This window comes from Anopheles coluzzii, chromosome 2 (assembly GCF_943734685.1).
Source record: "Anopheles coluzzii chromosome 2, AcolN3, whole genome shotgun sequence".
NCBI classification, from domain to species: Eukaryota; Metazoa; Arthropoda; class Insecta; order Diptera; family Culicidae; genus Anopheles; species Anopheles coluzzii.
The window spans coordinates 16,373,734-16,391,594 of record NC_064670.1 but is presented as its reverse complement, the minus strand read 5'-3'; the positions used below and the strand labels follow the sequence as shown (position 1 = coordinate 16,391,594).

Sequence of the window (17,861 nt, the reverse complement as noted above, 5' to 3'; positions counted from 1 at the left end):
GCATCCTGGGTCTGGGCCGGCGAGCGGCCCTCCCAATGGGGTCCAATAACAAAAAGAAAAAAGAAAAGGGATAGAAGGGGGAAAGAGCCCGGTTTGCCTTCAAAGTGCAATTTCTTGCCCCCAAAAATCTGTCTTTCTCTCCTTCGTAGATTGTGTGTGTGTTCGTGTTGGTGCGTTTTTTATGGTATTCATTGCGATCTTTCTTACATGTCATTTGGATTTAGTGTGTGTTTTTGCTTTTTTTCTTTTTACCATTTCGTTTTACCAGTCATTGCTTTTCTACGATGCATTTTGTGCTTTGTTGTTCGCGTGTGTGTGTGTGTGTGTGCAGAAATGCATTTGCCAGCTGAATCACGCAATTTTAGAGACTACGCTGCTAGCAATGGCTGACTTGGGGACACAGTTTTTGGACACACACACACTCACGACGCCGTCCATAGAAAATGAAATATTTATTTGCCATCCATTTTGTGCATCCTATATGTGCACGCATCTTGCTGTAAAGTTGGCGTTCCGTCTGAAATTAATGCGTGACAGCTTTATGAAGTTAATTTCGGTTTACTTGATCGCATGCGTTTTGGATAGCTCGGCAAGCGTGTCCTTCAAATCATGCATTTAAACTAGCAGCAATACGAATATACAGAAGACATCCCCTACACTTGTTTATTGCTTTGGATATAAATTTCAAATTTATTGAACTTGCAAATTACTACATAGGATTTTTAAGTGGTTTAATCTTAACTCCTACATGAGTGTTTTAATGTTTGTGCCAATACTATTTTTCAAATACAGTGAAATCTCTCTAAGATGTAGTCTCTTCAAGATGAATTGTTTCCTTAACCGCGAGGCCACATGAGGTGAAATATACAGCGAAATGAACTATTTGACAGGCGAAATATCTGACGGATAAAGCATCACAGCAACCAGCTGATGTGCAATGTAAACAAATAGCGTGCACAAAATTGTAATAAAATCTATTAAATAACTTCAATATCGAGTACTTCGTCAATTTTCAGTCAACAGTTCATAATTTCTTCCTATTAGGGAATGTTCTGCTTAAGAAGATATAATTTTTCGTAGAATTTTGAAAGCGGATGTTGTGTCTCTCCCAGCCCTTTAGCTGTACCTGTCAGATATTTCACGTGTCAAATAGTTCATTTTGGTGTACATTTCACCTCATGTAGCCGCGCGGTAAGATGAATATTTTGGCGGTCCCGTCATATTCCATACATTTTATACATTTTTCTAAGGTGAAGATCTCTAAGGTGAACATTATATAAGATGCATATGCGATTTGGCAGCCGAAATTCTCTAAGATTAATTTTTGAACGACAGTTCACAAATATATTGGTCCAAGGAAGTCAAGCTTTTTCGGTGGTTTCTTGGAAACTTCATAGCAATAACTTCCATTAGTTTTGCTCAACATTAATATCTATCTAAGTTGACGCTTGAAGCTTCACCTTAGGGAGATTCCACTGTATTCTGTTCGTTTTTATCACAAAGGAAATAAAAATTCCATTTATGTTTAAATAAGTTTTATCTTTCAACAAAGCAAAAATTCAATTAATATGAGCAGATTGTTGGTAATGCTCACTTCAGATTCCGCTTTGTTCTTTTTTTCGAACGTTTCTTGCCTGATGAGCATACTCAATAATCCGATGAGTAGCTCAATACAAGCAAACTCAATAAATTGTGTATAAAAAGAAAAAAATGGTAACTGAATATGCCATTGCTTCAAAAATATGCAAAAAAAAATGAAATAATAATCATGAAAATAGTGTTGGTGTTCGTGTTAAAATAACTATTTTGTAATTATGTGTTATGGAAAACCACTACAAACGTGTATCACCAAAAACAAATGTCTGTTTATTCCCTGTAACACTTTTCCTTATTGCATATTACACTAAACACAACCGATCGCACAACATTCGCTCACAACCAATTTGCCATCCATTTGCTTTATTTTGTTTTAAAAGCATTTTCGTAGTTCGCATTCATTCCCGTACAATGCTAATGGTGCGCGTTTGTGTATGTGTGTAAGTAACCTTCCTTAACCTCCTTTTATTGCACTTTTGCTACCACCCGCCCGCCATGCCCCGAATGCCGAACCTGCTTGCGCGAGTGCGTCTGTCTTACCTGACCAAAGGAAAACATCGTTCAAAACTCGTTTTCTTTTCGGCTGCTGTGCGTGTATGTGACGGAAAGAGCCAAACTTTTAGCTGAAAAGTGCAGGATGCAACAGAACATTGCATGCTGCACACTGTTGTATCTACGGATATATTCCCGACTGGTGATCTCTGGGGAGAGGAAGAGCGATTGCATTGCAATGAATTGTGTTTCAGTGTGTGTGTGTGTGTGTTATTTGAGACTATTCAGATGGTTGATTTAAAAGAAAAGGGGAATAACTATTGCATGCATACGAGAGCCGCCTCTATATGTGCTTTCAAACACAGTTGTACGATTTCTTCAGCATTTTTAAGGGGTTCGATTTACTTCGAGAAGATTATTTTGCTAAAGTTTTGATTTTTGAAGTCTTTTGCACCTCGTTTGTAAACTACCAGGCATCTCCATTTCACGTTCTTCCTATGTTTATTGGAGTTAATGGTCTAGTGATGCAAAATAATGAGAATAGTGAAAAACTGATGAATGCGAATCGAACGTACAGGTAAATAATAAGAGTCAGAGATTATTTTTTTCTGCAACCGTTACGCATGATGGGTGCTGCTTCTTGTATATATGTGTGCCGAATTGTGTACAGACGGTGCATTTTTATGCAACGCAGCAAAACTTTCACCCGGGCGTGATTGGAAATTCCAATGAGCTCAGCTAAAGAAAGTGAAAAAGTATGTGTGTGTGTGTGTGTGTTTGTTTTTTTTTTTATCTCAAAGCGAAACAGATCCTGTATCATTTGTGCCCGAAGGTGCAATACGCCCGTGAGAGTTGGGAATTAATGCAAACAATGTGTTTAGGTCTTGTTCGATGAGCCCGTCCCTAAGTAAGCAAGCAGTTGAAATGTAACTCTTGTCGTTATAGCAAACACATTTTGGTTGGCATCGCTGCTGTTGGGTACCAGCTTGGAAAGTGCACACGGTATCGCAAAACGGGCGGACAAAGTTAGGCAAAGCAGCATTGCAAGCGCACTAATCTAAGCTTTACTGCATCTGTAGAACATACAAGATTAACTGTGTACATTGTTGTTTCACAGGGGAGTGAGGAGCGTTTTTTTTATTGTGCTTCCCTCCCCGATAACCACAGTCGTTGCTTTGCTCTGTTGATAACGCGTGTAATCCGCCGTCTTTGTTCTCTTTGCCATTAAAACAAATCGCAACTGTGTTTCACAACCACAAAATCTCATGTTTTTGTTTTTTTACATGGCCAAGTTTTGTTTGGAGTTCGATAGTGTCTCAGCTCATCTTCATGTTAGAGATTGTAGTGTATCACTCACACCACATTCAACCACACATATACGGAGCAATTTTTTCAGGCCACTGGTCAAACGCATCCTCAAATGTAAACGACACACTCTGCTGCCCGCATGACGCTTCTACGATTGTTTGCTAAAAAAATAAGACGACGGCAAACAATAAAAAAAAAGAATCCATTGTGTGGTGTTGGTGCATTTCAGCTGCAAGCTGGGGATGGAAATGTTGCTTCTTTTTTGTTGTCTTTTTTTTCTTCTTCTCTGCGTTCCCTTTTTACTTGCCTGCTCGCGCTGGAAGTGTTGCTTTTCTCTTTCTGGTCTTTCTCCCTTTCTGCCTACTCCTAAATCTTGTCGAGAGCAGCAGCAGCAGCAGCAACAGGGGTCCTCCATTTCATCCCCCTTTCGAGGTTCGGGCCTGCTTGATAGACGTTCGCTTGATGCGCTTCCACCAAGCTTCGCAGCTCCCTCCGGGCAGCTTGTTGGTGGTATGCACTTTTTTTGGGGGGGAGGGCAGGGTTGTGGAGTGGCATGAGCTTCCTACCCTCTACCGACGAGACCAGCACATGAACGCTGTCTATGTACTGATGAAGAATCTAAAGGGGGAAGACTTGCAGTAAGGGTAAATCATTTGGAAGAACGAGATGCAATCGCCGAAATGGCAACAACGGCAAGAGGAAGGCTTGCTTTGCTGCCTGGTACACATTTTATGAGGTCACAGGCCGTAGGTTGATAGTGTGTGTGTGTGTTGGTGTGAGCTGCTTCTTTTGCGCACAAGTTAGAGAACAACATCCTACTCCTCCCCTAGCTGTGTGGCGAGGGAGCAGATCGTCGAAGATCCTTCGTGCGCCAGCCATGTATATTTATTATTCCGCCTTTCTGTGCCGAGGGGGGGAGCCGCAATGCAAGAAGGAGGAAGCAAGGAAAGAATGAAACGTGTGGTGAATCAAGGCGTGAGAGAGGAAGAGGAAGGGGGGGGGGGTGTTGATGATTGTTGAATTTTGAAAGGGCAATGACCTGCAAAATAAGGTGGTAGTGTTAGAGAGATCACACAAAGCAACGGGGCGAACGATCGCTAGAAATGATGGTGGCTGGCAGGCTGGTGTTGGTGTGGTGGCTGACGGATGATGAAAAATCGATGCCCTCCCATGTATGGCGTATATCTTGTTCTAGAAGGAACGTGCTGTAGCGCGTAGAGCGAAACATTTTACATTAGATGGAATCTTTTGTATTTTGTGGTTTTGGTTTAAAATTTGTATTTTATGTTTTTATGTTTGTTTTACTGTTTTGGTCATATTTTAGAACAATAGGGAAACCAAGGGACTTCTTCAGGCTAGTAAAATGTCGGAAATAACCAAATATATATGTAGGAATGGCCTTTGTTTGTTAAATGATAAAAAATAAAACAGAGGAGAGTCAGTTTTTAATTCAACCATTCATGTACAGGGTGGGAAAAAGCTTTATTTTATACCCAATAATCATTACTTTATGGATTTAATAACAATTCGAAATAATTCAATATCATGTGATGCGATATACTGTTTGTTTTATTATTTCAATTTCACATTATAGTAGTTTCTGTATAACTACTTACTGTCTAAAAACAAATTTAGCATCAGCAACGTCACAAATATTATAAAAAAAACTGCAAGACTAAAATCAAACTAAAATGATGGCTAAGGCAAGTTAGTTTTTATGCGTTTGCAAAGCACACACAACCGCACTTATCCACACACACATACACACACACACAGTCCTTCTTACGTCCATGACGGCAGCTTTTTTTCGTCTAAGCGTATTTCTTTTTCCCCTATTTCCTTCCCAAAATGACCAATACAGACACACACACACACAGCAATACGATGTATGCATTTGTGCATTGGTATAGGTGTGCAATGGTAGATGCACATTTCGGCACTGCTCCCTATCTCGTTCGCGCAGAGATGCGTTGCGCGACCACTCTCGTGCGCTTACCGCGCGCGCGTCACGCATTCCCTAAGAAGCGGACGCATGGTGGCTTACGACAACATCTGTATCTGTGTCTGTGTGTGCACTATACAACCCATGCGGTTATCTTTTTGGGGGCTGCTGTTTGGAGGAGGGGGAGGGTCAAAAATTGCAATTGTGTTGTGTGCTACGATGTAGAAGTGCAGTAAGGGGGGTAGGGGGGGGGGGGAGGTTGTGCAAAACAGTTTGTGTGAAATTTTTATTTCGGGTGGTGAATTTTCGGACAACAGAGAGCAGCAATGGTTTTGTGGTGAAACGTCTCTCAGAGAGACATGCACAGCTACACGCGCACTATAGGGTGATGTGTGTGTGTGTGTATTTTTTTAAATCATCCATGCAATCTACAAGACGACTACAACTTGGACCCGAGTGTGTTAGGTGCTATCGTCCCATGCGACTGTGTGTGCGTATGTTTGACATACTTGAAACTTGGAACAGTGTGTGTGTGTGTGTGTGAGTTAGTGTTTTTTTTTTGAGTCTTTTGCTTGCTTCCGCTCCTTCATCCGTCCCGCTTTGATCGATCGGTCTAATGCGTTGTGGTTCTCTTTCCCTCTTCCTTCTTTCTGCATAAGACGATGCACTACTTAGCCGAAGCCATCCTACTCCACACTCCCTACCCCCCTTGCCCGGGGGCAGTCCGATGCATTGGCAACCTATTTCGAACGTTCGAAAACACAAGGAGGAGGGGGAGATTTTTTTTTAAAGTGGCCATGTACAAAACGTCCTACGAATGTGGCGTGAGATTTTGAAACTTTTGAATATGTGTGTGTGTTTGTGTGTGTTTCAGTAGGAGGGAAAAGGCAAGAGGTTAGGTGTTGCGCATTTGGTGGTCAACCTCCTTCTATCCTTTAGGGGAGGGGGTGGGGGGTTTGGGGTGGCTCGGCATCAACATGATGATGAGTGTGTATTGCGGTGGGTCAGGCGGGAGCGAATTCGATCGCGAGAAGAGACCAAAGCGCGTCGATTGGACGCCGGAGGGTAGAGGAAGCGAAGGGAGGGGGAGGGAGGGCACACATTACGAGGTCAATGACCAAAAAGTGGAATTTTTGTGCAGTGTGTGTAGTGCAGCGCTGCGCAACCGGCTCGATATTCAACACACCCTATGGCTCTCTCTCTCTCTCTTTCTATCCCTATGTGTGTGTGTGTGTGGGTTTGTTTGCGCAACCGAGTGGAAGAAACATGGAACCACCGAAAAAACAGTGCAGTTTTGGCAGACGAAAAAAAGCGGCTGCATTCTGTGTGTGTGCGTGTGCTGCGATGCACACAAAATGCAGTGCGCGCCGCCAGTGCAGAAAATCAAAATTGGGCCTAAATTGTGTGCGCAGTGCGCTCTCGCTCTCTGCCCACTTCCTCCCGTACCTTTTCCTCTTGTTGTAGCAGTGTGGAATTGGGGTGTAGCTAACCTCCAAAATATATATTTAAAAAAATGAGGACCATTGTATGTTTGTATATGTTATATATGTTTGTTCGCTTTTGCTAGTCGATTTGAAGTGGAACAGGAGGCTTGGTTTCAGGGGTTGCTTGCGGGGGAAGGAAGTTGGTTGCGATCAAGATGGGTTTAGTTTGGTGCGGCGCAAGCCAATTACCGTAGTACAGTAGTTTTTGATGTTGCTGCTGCTGCCACTATTCAACCCATTTCGTTTAGTTACGTGAAACTTGATTCAACTAAACTTGCAAACTTTCATCGAGCAGAGAGAGAGGGAGGGTAGGGGAGTCGTCACTATTTTTTTATTTTCATTCGATTCCTACATTTTGGTGGCTGCATTCGGTGGTTAGCATGTATTGGTGTGGTGTTTCTCCCTTCGTCTTCACTTCGCAAGTTCGCCAAGTATCGTCCATTTTGAATGCACAATCTCTACCATGTCATGATTTGGAAACGAATCGTGTGTAGGTAAATGATTGAATGACACTTCTTCTTGCTTTACGAACAACATTTGTGTTCGTTTTAATTGCATTTTTCATGGGATCCTTCGCCTTTTCTCGGGCAACTGTAAAATAATGATGTTTGCCTAATTATATTTCTCTACACTTGTCGAAAAACGGCAATTTATGTGCCCAAAATTACCACCCTTTCTCTTGCATTTCCTTTCTCCTGGATCATGTTTTTTTTGTTTTGTTGTTGTTTAGCGCTGCCCTGTGTGTAGTGTTGTGTGTCCCATTAAAATGCACCGTGGCAATTGAACCGGGACAAATATTGTCGGCAATTTTCGCCATCCTGCCTGCCTGCCGTGCCAACGTGCAACGCTTGCAATGGGAAAAAAGGTTCCCTGGGTCATTTCTAGAGAGCAAAACGCAAACCCCCAAACCCCCCCCCCCCCCCCCCGCACACACACACATGCCTATGGCGCGGGGTGCAAATGGCTGGGAAAGAAATTTAGTAATTACCCCCTCGACAGCAGCAACATCCGCTCCTGCTCCAAATGCCGCAACAGCAGCACACAACAGCGGGGAACACTCTCCGTGCTTCAATGTAGGGAAAATAATGACCGAAACCGATGAAACTTCAAAAAGAGACTTGCGTACATTTTTTAGCCATTGTGTGTGTGTGTGTTTTTTGTCTTTTTCTCATAAAAAGCTTTCTTCTCCCTGGAGGGCCTGTTTTCGACCAACGAACTCTCGAGTGTGTATCTTGCAGCAAGAAAAATTAACCAATTTCTGATTTTCTTTCTTTTGTATCTCTCCCCCTCTCTCTCTCTCTCGCTGTGGCAGGATTGGACAGCAGTTGGCGCACGGACGGGACGGCTTTTTTTCGGTGTTGGAAGAAACACGACGCTCCCATCTCTCCACCGGAGGCACAGGTTGGTCTTCAATAACAGGTTTCGTGTCGTGATCTTGTGCGATGATGATGATGATGACGATGCCCAAGATGCATCGCTTATAATGGCTCTACGCCGGGGTGTATCTGTGTTGCCTGCTGCCACACTACACCGCATAGGAAACGCTCTTGCATAGAGAGAGAGGGCGAGAGGGCAGTTTTAGTTTTCCAGCAAGCAAGCCCACAATTTCGGAGGTCGTTGCCATTTCGTTTCGGGGCGTTTAAATTATTGGACATTCGCCCGGACGGCTCTGGTGGACCCCTGTCTAGAGCTCTCTCGTTCTCTCGCGCTCTATCTTTCTATCTCTTCGTCTTGTATCACCCGAATGACAGCTTTGCTTTTTTGGCTGGTGGGGTTAAGCCAGAATAGGGTTGCCATTTTTCGGCAGGTTTCGCGCGTGATGGTGAAAAGTGGTCGTGCTAAACTAGTTTATGGTTTTCTTTGGTATGGCTATCCAGCAGGGATGAGAGATGAAGATCACATTGGATCACAAGTTTATGCACACATGTATTGCTCTAAGACGCCAAATTTTAATACTTTACTTTGGCTAATTTCTTTGAATCGAGTAGCAAGACGAACAAAAACAAATTATATTCCATTTATGTCAATTTAATGCGACCCATTACAGTACAGCATTGTAGTTTAGATTTGAATAGATGGTTTTAACATTGATTTTTTAATAAAATAGAATAATTTTCATAATAACTTGTTGTTACTGTGATATTATCTCAATGGCCTGTGCAATGCATGTTTGGTGGTATCAACAATTGCTATCTCGCTTGAATGTATTTCCAATACCGAATGAGGACTGCAATATTTTTTTCCAATTCGTGAACCTTCTAGCAATTTAGATTTATCTGCACCGAACGTATCCAGTTCTTCCCCCCTGGGTGATCAGGTCGTAAATATCGGTGCTTTGGTGGTACGACGGCCTCGTTAAAATGTGCATTTTTGTGTTTTTTGGGTGGTGCAATGTGTTGCGATCCTTCCCGAAAGGAGGCAAACCAGCGACAAAAACCGGTTCTTTACAAAAGATATTCGGTGGGATATCGTGACTACAAGACAGACACAGAAGAAGAGAGAGAGCTAGAGACACAAGGAGACCCGGATCCGGTGTTGTACGCAGCATCTACCCCGAACTATTCAAACTAGTGTGAGTCTGAGTTGATGTATATTACCAAGACCTCGGTTTCCTCAAATTTCTCTACGCCGGCAAGCACCCTGGTAACTTTACTAAAGCCACAGCCTAAAGCTGAAAAACGTCCCATCAGGATGCAATTTAGCGATTCGTCGATTTTTGCCAGCCAAAGACGATTGCATCCTGCATTTTTGAAGAGGCTCCGGTGACTCTCGTCCACCCTGTACAATCACACATCATTATTGTAGTTTATCCATATCTTTCCGCGTCGTGCCAGGTCGCTTGTTCCTTTCCTTTATGACTACGAACCTCTAGTGTCTCAAGAGCCGCGAGGAGAAGGATGTTGTGAGTGTGTGTATGGTTAAGTTTCAAGTTGCAAAACTCTGTGACATACTTCTGCACGCCACGCAAGGGAGAAGGCAAGGATCGGCGGGACACGGCGCGCGTTTGCGTGTTTTTGTTGATTTTCCATTCGGTTTCCTTTTATTGACTCTCACTCGAGGGTTATATTTTAAGGCCCTCCTCTTACGCCGAGCCGGTGTGATCGGATGGGTTTATTCCCCACGATTTTGTCGTTTTGTGTGTGTGTGTGTGTGTGCATGCTGCTGCATTAGCTGAAAAGGTGCACTTCGCTGCTGTGCATCATTACCGATCCCGCGAGCTCTCTCGTGCGCGCCCAAGATCTCCATGGAAATGGATGCGTTCGTCTTTTTGCAGCTCCTGGGCGTTGTGGTGGCGTTTCCTTTTGGTAGTTACGTTTTATTGAGGCCCTTTTTTGCACTCTTCCAGGCGGCGACAGGACAACAACGACGGTCCTGTGTGTACCAAGTATGTGGTGCGCCAGATTGTGGCGACCGAAATGGCGACGGTGTGTGGCGTGTGTTGCCCAATAGTGTTGCTGACTTTTGCTGCAAATATGGGACCGTCGTCGTCAGGTCGCCTTGTGTCTTTCTGTTGCATTCGGTTTCTTCACTCCACTTTTCTCCTGTTCATCCTTCGTGGTTCAATTTTAATGTGCGCCGCGCTTGCTAATGCTCTCTCCTGCGCTGGCATCGTCACGGACTGTTGCCTCCTGCGATCATTTGTGACTTTGATCGATCGATTTTGCTGCTGTTGTTGTTGGTCTTTCCTCACACACGAGCGGTTTTGGTGCATTAACTCATGAAAGGAGAAAATCGCACACAAAGCATAAGCCCCGATCGAACGGGCCAAGATGTAAAAGGATGCAATTTGAGGTGTTGTGTGTGGATGCTGTGTAGGAGAGAGCGAGAGGAGGAGTCCCCCCGGCGGGGTGAGTGATCGCGTTTGGAAAGGATGCTGTTTTGTTCGTACCTTTTTTTTTGTTTGTTGTTGGCCTTTTTCAATGGTTGGGTCAACGATTTTGGGCACGAATAATTTGGAGAAAGTTTCCATCCGACCGATGGGAAAGCTTGGAAGAGATAACCCCGCTGTAAATGCAATGTGTTCACTGGTAGGTGAAAAACAGCCATTAGTCAGTTCATTGCAACCGTGTGTATAGTAAGGAGGTGAACAATCACAATAAGAAACGAAATCTCTGTAAGCCAGTTTAATCGAATTGGAAACGTTTTGTTGGTAGATTTTGCAATTGTGTCGCTTGAAGTCACACGATCACACAGGCTCGAGAAAAAATAGGTAAATAAGAAATAAATGTATATTTTTTTTAAATATTTGTCCGCACTCTTTTCGTCTGTCCTCCGCTCCCGTCTGGGTGCACTTCTTAGCGCCTTGCATCACGTGTTGCACCGATGCACTCGCCTGTCATCTTTTGCCGTGTGTTGTGTGCCATGTTACGTGTCGTTTTTAGTGAAAGTGATTTCAATAAGTCGTCGATGGCTTGCCGAATTGCATTGGCGGATTTGCACAATTTGTACGGCTTAAAGGGAAAACAGAAATCGGAGCTTTTTATAACAACGGCTACGAAACAACTCGAGCATGGACAAATCCACCTTGAAATGTATTCCATCTGTTTGAAAATAATCCGATACGCGTGCGATGAGTGTGTTCAATAACAGCGCACGTTCCTTCACTGTCTTTAAGATATTTCGTCGATGTGCGTGTGGTGGCAGTGGTGGAGGGTTTGTAACAGAAATTAAAATATTTAACGTCTTACTTGTGAAGGATTTTTTTTATTCACAAAAAAAAATCCCCGTGCCTTTCTTTTTATTTTGAAATTTATTTCTCTATTTTATGTTGAATCGCCACCACCTATGGGAGGTGCGCGAATTGCATGAAAATGATAAACTGAGCATGTAAGCATATGCAAACACCACCGTGGTTTAGTGGATAATTGTTAATTTTAGTACCGTAAGAAGGGGGGAGTGCTGCGCGTCCTTGCTGAAAGTAGGCAAGAAAGGTAGGTCAGCTGCCCCCGTGCTGCCCTGCCAAGGAGAGAAACACATTCGCACACACAACAGAGGTGGCACCTACTGGGGTATACCCATTCCACTTTCGTCTACCCCACTATCACACTCCGGCTGTGGATCAATCACGTACTACGCACATGGCGATTGTGTTTTATCCGCATGGTTGGGGTGCGGGGGGGGGGGGGGGGGGTTGCTGACATTTTAGTGATGCAATGCCGCGCCGGGCAGCGGCTTTAAAGGGCACAAATAAGAGAAGTAAATAGGCATCAAGTTTTTACCGTTTTATGATTTGCAGATCTTTTCTTTCGTTTTCTTTTTTAACCCCATTGGTGTCTTGTAACATGTGTGGTTTGGGGTGCGTGGTGGTTTTTTGGTTGGGTTGGTACAAGAGCCCCTATTAGTGATGAAAAAATACATTTCATGAAAAACGTGTTTTGTGTGACATTTCTGTCGAGGTCTTTTTTTATCTTCACAAAAGCGCTGCATGTCGTGTAAGAGAGATTAATTCTAAAAGCGTAATGTATTATGCTTAAGAGCGGTTTTCAATACCTTACAATGCATTTATGAAATCTCAAGCGATCAGTTGAAGAAATACATTGAAATGAATCATTAAGTTTAACTATTTTTTCGTATGTTTTAGAGGCCTTTCGTAATTTAAAAAACGACAACTAATAAATACTTCATAATTTATTTAATACCATTAAAACATTAGGGAGAGGTCACCTTTGTCCGCATACTGCCCCCATTTTGTTGTTGCATGTGTGCTAATACAATACTGACTCATTCCGACTGGAAATATCATTCGAAACCCGCTTGCATCGCTGCAACTAAGACGCATTCACGCGCTTGTGTATCAATAGCAGACAAATGGAGTCTTTGCTCAATGTATGCACTGCTCCAACCAATACTTTAAACATGAGTACAGCCCCCCCCCTCCCCATTGCGTTGCAGTGACCCGGGGAAGAGAAAGCACGCGCGGAAAGAGCAAGGATCTTTTGCACACCAAATGCAATCTTGCACACTTTAAAAGCCGCCGGGGACCGCAAGTGGGGAGGAGGAGTAGCACGAGGGGGGCAGGTTTGTGCTCCAACTGCGTTTGACCTAATTTGTTGCGGATACAGTTTGTTTGTTCTTCTTTTTTTTTATTTTTGTTGTTGCCTTTTTTGGGCGTCATTTTTTTCTGAAGAAATCTCTCCCCGGGCCCGCGCTCGAGTGTGTGGAGTATTTAGTGTGTGTGTTTTTCTTCCTTCCAAGGCGTTTGTCGCCGCCGCCGCCGCGCGCCGCGAGCGACGACCGTGCAAGGGCTACGGGCGCAAATCTCGCAAGAGGTGTGCAGTGCAGGGAGAGAGCGAGAGAGAAAATAAATATAGAATAATGCAAAAGAAATGTTCGTGCGAATGTTTGCGTGCGTCTCTGCTGCTGCTGTTGCGCGCCCCATTCTTCGCAACATGATTTTGACACGGCGGCGCAAGTTCGGGATGTTTGGTTTTTGGTGCGAAAAAGAAGTCTTTCACATTGGATGGACCTGGTGGTGGAGTGGAAGGAGGGCGTGTGAGGGGCAAACACACCGCAACACGTCTCTGTCAAATATAAATAGAGGATTGTATTCATTTTTTTTCTTTCGGCGACGTCATTGACGCACACTTCGTCGCGCGCGCGCGGGGAGCGTTGAAATGTGAAACCCCCGGGGGGATGTTGGGAAGCGCGATGTCAATGCACTCTGGGGTTTGTGGACGGTGGTCAATCTCTCGGAGTCTGTCTCTTTCTCTCTCTGGCAAATATCTCACTCCCCCCCCCCCAAACGATGAGAGCCGCCGCCCCAGCAGAGCAGGTCAAGCCAGTTTCTGCGCGCCCCAGTGTGTGTGTGTGTGTGCTCTCCTTCTTTCTTTTTTCATTCTTTTGCAATCTGCATAAGCTTCCCCCCCCTCTCTCCCTGCCGTAGAATGCATTTCCCCTTGACATACACGCTTCACTTCCCTGCATCATCATCATCTTTGGCCGGCACTTGAAATTTTCTGGGCGCACACATACACACGAGAAAAAGGAAGAAAAGGTTGTTTTGAAATTTGGTCTCAGAATTTTTGACCAACCGAGCCAAGGAAGGAGGAGGAAGGCAAACAACGTTTCACACTCTTGCTGCTGCACAATCGTCGTCCATCGCGGCCCGCCGCAGTGAGTGGAGCCGAGGAGCGCGTGATCTTAAGTATCCCCCCATTCTTTGTGGGGGGAGGGGGGGGGGCGAAGAGAAGATGGTTGGTGGCAGGGCGGGAAGCAGGTGTTGTGGTGCATTGCCGCCACTCTTCCCCCCCAAGCTCTATCGGTTCCCGTTGTTTACGCTGCCGGGCGTGTGTTGTTCCGCTGCTGCGGCCGGCGGAGCATGTTGACTAAATGGTACAATTTTGCATTCGCCCAAATGTCATCGAACTTTGGTTTGGGTTGCAATGTGGGGTTGGTGCGTGCGTGTGTGTGTGTGTTGTTGTTGCGGTCGTTAGGGGGACAGTCTAATCGCTCAAAGCGCATTTAAAATGTGGTCTGTACGAAGGAAGCAAAGAAAAAGGCACAGAAGAAGGTTCGCTGAATTTTCTTTTTTATTTACAAAATGTTTACACAAGATCGCAAAGGAGCTAAACTGAGCTTTGCCAACGCTTATATTAAAATGTGTGAATAATCAATTATTATTATTATTTTTTTTTTGATATTAGAGACGGGTTTGAAGCCCCAAAAAAAAAAGTTGGTTAATGTCCCACAGCAATTAATTCTTTTTTTTTGTTGGGGGCATATTTTAGCTCTTTTCAATTTGCTCTCAAATTTCCTACCGCTTTCGAAATGCATCGGGGAACCGTTTCTGTGGTGCGCGCAGCATTGCTTTACGCTTTCCGAGAAACCATTCCAATTCCCTTTTTGTTTGTGTGTTCGCCTAAGCCGCGTTCTAAAAGTGCAGACCAAGTTTTTTTTCTTTCTTGGTTTTGAAGCGCTAAAAAACATCCAACCCAATTCCACAAGGTGTTCCTATTGCATTTGGGCCCGTCGCTGTGCCACCACCCGGCTAGACATCGCGTTCCCCCCTCGCGTTCCCGGCTGGTGATCTTCCCGCTCCTAATAGCGGCTCTAATGTAACCTTGAAATCTAACCAAATGGTGTGGTGCGGCCGTGTCAAGCCGAGCAAGACAGAGCAAGCGAACGACGGAGGAGGACCCCCCCGGACCATAAATAAAAAGGCCAACACAGACACACGCTGCTGCTACTGCTGCTGCTACACTACTAACCCACCCGCCGGCAGCAAAGCGCAGAAAGATTGAGTTTAGAGAAAGAAGCAGCGAGAAAAAAACAGCGAACTGCATAGAAACACACTGCACACACACACACACACACACTGCTAACCGCAAACAAATGTAGCGCTGGTCTAAAAAGTGCCAAACGACAAACAGCCAAAAAGAAGAGAAAAAAGGCAAACGATCAAATCATTCGCCCCCTGTGTGTGTGTGTGTGTGTGTGTGTCTCTGACCTTGAACGCGAGTCTCAAGCGCATTAGCGCGTTGCACCGTGGCCGCTCTCTGTGGCAGACGCAGCAGCAGCAACGGCACGGGAGCAGCAACTATGCGATATGATTAGATCGTCTGCTCCCAACTTGCCTAGGAGCCTGGGGTGAATGAGAGAGGGAGAGTGTGTTTAAGAGAGATAGAGAATTGTGTTGGGGTGGAAACGGGGCAGGTGGTGTTTGAGCGGAGGGGAGGCTCGTGTCGTGTGTTTGATGCGCGCGTTGGAGTTCATTCGCACTCGCGCGCTTCCTTTTCCTGCTCAACGCTCGCGCCTATCGCCGCTTGGAGCGCACCGAGGAGTGGTGCCAGGAGGACCGGTCGGCTTGCAAGCCAGATAAACCTAACTGTGTGTGACCGGGTTGTGCGGAGGGCTCGTTCGTCGTTCCCGTCTGTCTGCGCGCTTGTCTTTGGCGACGTGAAGAAAAGGAGATGCAACTGGGGAAGAGGGGATGGGATGGGGAAGGGTTTAAAGCACTGAAAGAGAGGCTCGGGAAGAGTGGCGGCTGAATAGAGCTTGGCTCTTTATCTACCCACCAACCAACACCACCACCAAACCAATCTTCAGTACGCTCCATCTCTTTCGCTCTATTTTTGGCATTCTAATGCAAGTTGCGGTTCTTTTTCTTGCTGTAGTAATGGTGGTGGTGACGCTGCTGCATATAAATTTTCGGCCAAGGGAGGGGGTGCGGCAACCTTGCCCCCTGTCTGCACGACCGACCGGCAAGGAAGAAGGAAAAGAAAACAAAGCCGAAATTGCAACAAGCTTGCGCGCACGCATAGAACCAGACGCACACATGCGCGCGCGCGCGCACCCGCTGACATCAACGAGTGGCGATCAAGTGGTGTGTTGATTTTGGGGTTGAGGTTTTTTTTTGCCTTGCTTGCTTAGTTTTCGTTTGGCTTTATCGCGCCCGCGCTCCCATGTGTTTTGTGTGTATTAGTGTGCCCCCACTACTCCCCTTGCACATCGTGTTAGATTTGGAACGTTGCGCTTTGGGAAGCTAGAAAACGATGACGGATCGTGCACCGGTTCGGTTTTGGTGGAGTGGAGGAATGTGCGAATGTGCAGAGGGGGGGGACATGCAAGACAAAATTAAGCACCGCGGTCAAATCTTGACGTTCGCACACAAATCTATTGCAAGCAGTAGATGTCTTCTTGCTGTGTGTGTGTTTTTTTTTTTGACTGATTAACTCAGTTCCGTTCGCTAGACACCAGACGCACATCATTCCCAGTGGGGACGTGTTTCTTCCAGACGGGTGGCCCATGTCTCCCTCCCTTTTGCCGCACCCACCCAAGTCCCCGCTAGACTGAATAATGGCAATCGTTTTTTGCGCCCCTCTTTTCAGCTATTTTTCGTCCGGGGGAGAGTTTTTTTTTTCTGTAGTTCGTTTCGTCGCTTGCATGCGCTGCATGTGTGGTGGTGATTCTTGTTTCTTTAAATTTGTGTTCTCTTCTTTGCCGTCTGGCTTTGGCTGTGTCCGGGAATTATAATGCAAATATTTTAGCTATTACTTACTTGTTCGGTGGGGGGCGTGTGGGTGCATCGGGGAGCGGGACTCTGGACGCGCCGTCAAAAATATAATGATGGGTCAAAGATATAATGTTGGAACCGTTGCCATAGGTTTGCTTCAGCTGATTTAGTGTGTTGCAAAACAAAAACCTACGAGTGTTGAAGCATACTTAATGTAAATTCAGAGAAACCAAAGGATACTTTAAAAGCATTCCAGCAAGTGTGGCAGCATTGTACAATCAGGAACATCATACAACTACAATGGGACGCCGTTTACCTTTGATCCCCGGCTTACGTGCTCAGGAGGATATTTAACAAAAACCCTTTTCAGAGCACATTGTCATAACGAAAAACACTAAAATGCATGCTAATTTTCAAATATTTTCATTTAACAAATATACAGGGTTTTTCCAGGGGTTCTCGTAGTTGTGGGACACTTTCCTTAACTTTTTCTTATGGGAAGTAAACTTCATATGATGGGAAATAGATTCTAAGGCACTCTTTTTGGACAGGCTCCATGAAAAAATCCTATTGGATTTGTCCAAATAAGATGCTATAGTGTCCAAATCCCATCATATGAAGTTCATTTCGTGTAAAAAAGAGTCAATAAAGTGTCCCACAGCTATGAGAACTCCTGGAAAACCCTGTAATGTTCCTAAAAACTGAGTAGGTTTTACCAAAGCATAACACAAATTTCGAAAAAACCCAGAATTTGTTATAAAGAGTATACTTGGACTGGACCCATTATCTTTGCTATTCGAGTAGCCGGGCGTAGTTGATTCTCGATGAGCCCGGATGAACGGCGTTCCACTGTATTTCTTTTTTTACTTTCTTTATTTGTATGAAATTTTTATTGAACTCAGTAATCGCTCCTTGTATTTCTTCTGTAATGAAAAGATTATTTGTATTTTTCAATGATTATACATTCTTTTGGAGATGGATTATTGTTTCAGATACTGCGCAGAACATATCGAAAAGTAAAGTTAATAAGGTCTTAATTTTATACAAATACTGCTTAATTTCAATGCAATTATACAGATCAAATAGT

General features: G+C 44.6%; 1 protein-coding gene across 1 annotated transcript in view; it reads left to right on the top strand.

Annotated features, from left to right (window-relative positions):
- The window catches only part of LOC120949071 (broad-complex core protein), a 116,636-nt gene that overhangs the window by 11,322 nt on the left and 87,453 nt on the right, over positions 1-17,861 (top strand). The window contains exon 2 of the mRNA XM_040366050.2: positions 8,135-8,223. The gene's annotated coding sequence lies outside the window, so the exon portion shown is untranslated. The remainder of the gene's footprint in view (positions 1-8,134; positions 8,224-17,861) is intronic.